The sequence below is a fragment of the Jaculus jaculus genome, chromosome 3 (genome assembly GCF_020740685.1).
Source record: "Jaculus jaculus isolate mJacJac1 chromosome 3, mJacJac1.mat.Y.cur, whole genome shotgun sequence".
Taxonomy (NCBI): Eukaryota; Metazoa; Chordata; class Mammalia; order Rodentia; family Dipodidae; genus Jaculus; species Jaculus jaculus.
This window is the reverse complement of record NC_059104.1, coordinates 70,606,803-70,613,143: the sequence shown is the minus strand read 5'-3', so window position 1 is coordinate 70,613,143 and position 6,341 is coordinate 70,606,803. Positions and strand designations below refer to the sequence as shown.

Here is a 6,341-nt window from a genome sequence, read left to right as displayed (position 1 = left end):
TTTGTCAGGTATTAAAAAAAAATTGTAATGTACTTAAAAGGAAGAGACAACTGACCTGACTTCTAGGCCAGCCTGCCTCAAGAAAATACAATTTGCCTTAGTTACTTCTAATAAAATAATTTCCCAGTGTGTTATTGGTATTAATGACATAAAATTATATTAAGACTACTTTATTGTTAGTAATATGATTAATCAATTTGGTGTAATTTTTAATAGCCTTATAAGAAAGATAATCGCTTCTCAGCCTTTTGGCTAAGATCAAGTAGTATCTGTTCTTATCAGTTTAATATCTGATACGTCCTCTATCCGAGGACAATATATTAAATAGATTTTTATAGCTCAGAGTTCTGTGTCCACTCCATGCATCAACCTGGTATTACAGTACCTCTAGGAATGGTGCACCCCCTCGGGGGAATTTAAAAAAAAAGAAAACAAAAAAGAAAAGGAAAAAAATTTTCAGGCTAAACCTAAACACCATGCCTAAAGTTAAAGGTTTTTAAACTGGGGAGGGAGGGGAGGAAGGAGGGTATTACCATGGGATATTTTTTATAATCATGGAAAATGTTAATAAAAATTGTGAAAAGAAAAAATAAATAAATAAAGAAAGAAAGACAAAAAAGATAAATATAGTTATGTGAGCTAGTAAAAAAAAAAAAAGGTTTTTAAACTGTTTCCAAACTTTAAGAAACAAAAAAATTAATTTTCAGGCTAAAATATGTTGGGATAGCTTGCTTAAGTTTTATCAAATTTAAGTCATGGGTAAAACATAAAATTGTTTTATGTTTATAAAAACTTCTGTGGTACATAAAATCAATAGCTATCAAGTTTAAGCCAAAATCATTGTATGTCAAATGATACTTTTTCTTTCAAAAAATTTTTATCAAGGGTTATATTAATAGTTAGTTAACTATTTTGGCTCAAAAAAGACCAGATTCTACTCTATTGTATGTAAAGTAACTGTCTCAATTTTTACATCTTAAGTCCAGTGCTTATAACAAAATTAACTCTTAAGACATATCCACTACTTTAGGGTACAGCCTCATGCTCAAACAATGGTCCTCATCTAAAATATATATGTATATATATACTATTAAACATACTCTCCAAAAGTTAAAAATGGGGAATTTATATACCATAAAAGGCTCTCCAAGAAATATCCTTCATCATGCCTTGTTTGTCCTAAACTTTTTAACCCTTGATACTCAGGGAAATTCAGCTGCTGATCGCTTTTGGCATGCAAATACAAAAAATACCTTTGCCAAAGCCATGTGGAAAGATCCTTTAACCTTAAAATGGTATGGCCCAGAACCAGTACTCATTTGGGGCCAAGGATCAGTATGCTTCTTTGACACCAAAGAAAATGCTGTGAGATGGCTACCAGAGAGACTTGTAAAACAGGCTAATGATCCTCCAATGACATCTCACATATCCAGGGAAAAAACACTTACCTGAGAAAGTCTCCCTTTTATCCTAACAGGCCAAAGCTGGAAGGACCTCTACTTATCTTGATCCTATTACTCACAATTGGGCCCGTTATTATAAATAAAATCATGTCTTTTGTACTTGATAGATTGAAGCCATTAAGATGCAGCCTTTACAGCTCCATTATCACAGACTGGAGCTGGCAGATTGAGGCATTGCTACTGAAGACCTACCACCTACAGCTATCACTCTCCCTTGATCTTACATTCTGTACTCATTTACTATACTATATACATTCTGTACTTATTTACTATACTGCTGTCCTCTACACCTCTGCTATCGCTGCAGTCTACCTGTCTTGGCCAAATGGCTATCCCTCCTAAGGGAGCTGCATAGGATTCAGACCTATGCATATCAGCTCACAATAAAGTGAGTGTGATATGGGCACCAACATGGATGCGAGGCAAAGCACCACAAGGGAAGGTCCCTTTCTGACCGCTTCTAAATTCCTTGAGAGAAAAACCAGACTTACATGTAGGTTGGTACCATAACTGTTATCACTAAGGCCGTGCCTTGCTCTCTGGTCACATAGGCTCTGCCTCCCCTCCCCAAAAGGTACCAAGGGCCAAAGATTGTGGGAAAAAGACATCCCCATGGGAGGAGTCTGATCCCTATTCCCCCAGTTGGTTAATACCCACTGCTGCAAAGCAGGCCTCCCCCTTTTTGTATAAAAGAAGGGAGGAGATGTTGGGAGCAATGAACCAAACCTCAGCCATGTTAACAGAAACCACCATATAGCAAGTTAAGTTTCTACTTCCTCACCTAACATCCAACTACCAGAAACAAAGACTGCCATATTGCAAGTTAAGTTTCTACTTCCTCACCTAATATTCAACTACCAGAAACAAAGGGATCGTATGCCTGGCTGAACACTCCCCCATCCTTCCAGTAACTGATGAAGAAACAAAGGCATTGCGGCTTAACCAGTAACTATGTGATCTTTGCCCTAACCACATCCTCTTCCCTCAACAACTCCTTGCTTGGACCACGTTCCCTTCCCCCTACAACCCTGTATAAACCTACGTGGAAAAAATAAAATCTCGAGGCCTTGACAAACAACTAGCATGGTCTCCTTCTTGTGTCTGTTTGCCTTTTCCCACTCAGGTTAACTTCTCCTCTGGTCCTTGTTCAACTCCCCACTGGCCGGGCAAGTGGATGGAAAATAAAAGTGTCCACTGGCTTCCACTGAAACTGTGTCTTTGTTCATGGGTCCAGCTTAGTTCTCATAGTCTTCTCTCTGTAAATGGCATAAATGTCAGGTCCTCCCAAGCACAAAGCTGATTGGTCCTTGAAAGTTTTTTCTTGAAACTTGGAGTATGAATTAGTGATAGAGAGCTTGTTTGGCTTTGGGTTCAATTCCCATACCAAAATAAACAAAAATAATTTTTTTTCTTTTGATCACTGTAGCATCTAATCTAATTCTCTTCCTCTGCTCTCTGTCTTAGATAATGGCTCTGTTATGGCTTTAAAATGAGCTTAAGGACTCATCAATTGTGTGATTCATAAATGCAGAATCCCATCTGTAGCCACCACGGCAACATGCACATAGAATTGCTAAACATAATCCAGCAATGATTTCATCACTCTGAAGTGGGACTTGAGGCCTGGTCAATGATCACTGTTGAGTGGCAGGATTGTTGGCCTCAGATAGGGTGGGAGAATAAATACCCTGTGGTTCAGGGATTTTTCATACTTAAGTGATTTCTCACTCTGACAAACCACAGGCTACTGTAGACCCCCCAGACACATAAGAACTAGAAGGGCACTTTGAAGCCTCACACAATTATTGGTGTCTTTAGTTCATCTTATTTTCTTGTACCTTGTTATATTTTTTTTAATTGAATGCCTCAAGTTAATTATACTTAACTGTCTCAGATATGTATGGGATTGAATTTTAAAGTTCCCCTCCTAGTTTTCTGTATTCACATGATGAGTCCTAAGTCCATTCTTATTTTTTTTAAATTTTTTGTTTATTTTTATTTATTTATTTGAGAGCAACAGGGAGAGAAAGAGGCAAATAGGGAGAGAATGGGCACGCCAGGGCCTCCAGCCACTGCAAATGAATTCCAGACGCCTGTGCTCCCTTGTGCATCTAGCTAACATGGATTCTTGGGAATAAAGCCTTGGACAGAGGTCCGTAGGCTTCACAGGCAAGCATTTAACTGCTAAACCATCTGTCTAGCCTGAGTCCATTCTTTTTATGAGAAAAAGAGTGATGCAATCACTCAAGCAAACTGAAAGTTTATTATTATTATTAAGTAGAAACTTTGTATGGATACATCTCCCTGCCCCCATTCCACTGAGGGCCCTCCTCAGTGGGATTGCTGGTGGACTTATATTGTCTTGGTTTTTGGTGTTTGTCATGTTATAATTCACATATTTTTGCATCTTGGATTAATTTATTGCTTGGATTTTCTAGTTAGTTGCAGTATTATTAGATGTACCAATCAATCTGATGTTATATATCTTCAGGGTAGAAGCTTAAGGTGCTACATATGACTGTCAAGACTCTCAGAGTATCTACAAAAGTGACCTTGATTTTGGGTTTGCCTGCTATGAGAGTATTCAAGTAGGCTAAGTGGAATAAAATACATAAAGATTCTAAAATTTAATGAAACAATGTACACATTCAATGAAAAACAGCACAGAGTATTTATACAAGAGTAGGTATTATGACAAACCAGATCCTCTAGCAAAGTCACTATCCCTTAGGGTGTGTATTGCCCCATGCTCTTAATCCTGTCAACTAGGACGTCAACATTTGTGGTCTGTTGAGGGTTCCAAGTCAGCTTGTAACCAAGTGAGACCTTTTCCTAATGAATGACTGAAGAGGAAACAAAGCCACTACAAGCCAGGAAGCAACAAATAACAAGCCCAAAATATAGCTTATTTAAGGATGGCAAATTTGACCATCCATCATATTTAACATATAATTTATCCTGATATGGAAGGTGCAATTAGCACTTCCGTTCAGGCCAATATACCAGGCTTATTGGGCAAGTACTGACTTGGTATAATCCCAGGTACTTTTTGGGTTGATTTTGGTCTCAGTTATGCTGTGCTCCTACTTGGGTCTCTCTTTGGTGCACTGTGGGTTCAAGTAAGCTAGCTGCGTCACTGGATCACTGCTCTGGTTGCCAGTGCTGGGTGCTGTGAGCTCCCTTCCCCAGATCTCTGGTGCTTCCTGGCCCTTGCACTGGTGGTGGGGGAAGGGAGGCTATGGATGGTGGGTTTAGTTCTTCCGCTGGTCCACATGATCCTGTACCTCATTAGCTGCTCCTCAGTTGGCCTCTGTGGTCCTCGCTTTCATGTTTCTTGAGTTTGTGAGGAGCTCTGGTGTGAATACAGAATCTCCTCATCTGGCTTTTCCTGCGGCTCAGGCAGAGCCTTGCAGGTGTGGCCCTGCAGACCTGGTGCCACCACTGCTGGAGCTGCTTCTGCCTGCCTGTGTGAGCTCTAGATGCTCTGGATCTCTCTTACTTCTATGCTGCCTTTGGTAATTTCTTATACACCTCACTTTATAGTAGAAGAGTGTGTTTTGCTGGTTTTTTTTTTTTTCTTTCTTTTTCTCCCCTAGGCTGCTTGGCATGGTTCCTATGCCACCATATTAACTGGAAGTTCCTAGAGACTTTTAATGGCATTTTTGTGTGCCTCACTGGAGGATACCATACAGTATAAAAGCACATTTGTGGAGAACGTACTGTTTTCTTGATTGGAAAGCAGAAGTTTAAGGAAAAATCCAAATCTTTTGTTTATACAAGATGTTTACTAGAAACCCAATGACCTAAACTGGGGAATCACTTTCTAACAAAAATGTCTCTCATTTGAACTCACCTTAAAGAGATGCAGTGCATAGTCTTCATGTTTCACATTCATTAAAGATCTTATTGGTTATAAAAATCATTTGAAAAGAAATTGAGAATATCCAAAACCACTGGTGATTAAGACAAATATTTACATAATTTTAAAAGATTTAAATTTATATGGGGCTGGGATAAAGTTCATTGGTAGATTACTTGCTTAGCCTACTGAAGGCCCTAAATTCAATTGCTAGCATTGGAAAAGTAAAATGAATTCACAAGTGGACCAAAATAAGCAGAGTTCACAAGAGGCAATTAAAATGTGAGGTTATGAGAATAATAGTACCAAAAACATTAGCTAGTCAAGGATAATGAATAGAAGACAGTGGTCACTTTTGGCAGTCCAGTGATGTTTACTTTACATAGCTTATTTTCTTTTTGATTTGGATTAATAAGACTTTCTTCTCAGGACTTGTCTTGATGTCAGAGGAAGCAGATACTTTATATTTTTATTCAGTAGAATCTTTGTATGAATACATCATGATTTCCTCCTTCCTGCCACCATTCTGCTGAAGTCCTTCCTCAGTGGGATTGCTGTTATTCACCATGGAGTTGTGGGTTATGTGTTGTGAGAGCAGTAGTCAGTCAGTTTATGTGGGTGGGTGGGGGAGGCAATGTCATTGGGTATTCCTTCCCACCCTGTGGCTCTTACAATCTTTCCATACCCTCTTCTGTAAATTCGCTGAGCGTTGGTGGGTGTGTCTACATTACTGTTGAACTCACAGCAGCTTCTGGATATCTGTTTTGGTACATTTTGAGTATTCTCAGTGTCTGTCTCCATTGCCCTGGTCAGGTTTTCAGGCTTGTCATTGAATCAGCACACTTTCTCATCTTACCAGTTCCTCTGTGGTTTCACCTGGGCCCTAGCTGCTGTGCCCTGGGTGGTTCATCTCCTGCCTGGGAGTCAGCTATCTATTCTTGTCTTGGTAATAGATTTTGGTTGTCCTTGGTTCTCACTACTTTCTGAAAAATAAAAACATATTTTCTAATGGGGAGTGA

General features: G+C 39.1%; 1 pseudogene; it reads left to right on the top strand.

Annotated features, from left to right (window-relative positions):
- Positions 1 to 232: 232 nt before the first annotated feature.
- Positions 233 to 407, top strand: LOC123459583 (annotated as a pseudogene).
- Positions 408 to 6,341: the final 5,934 nt, after the last annotated feature.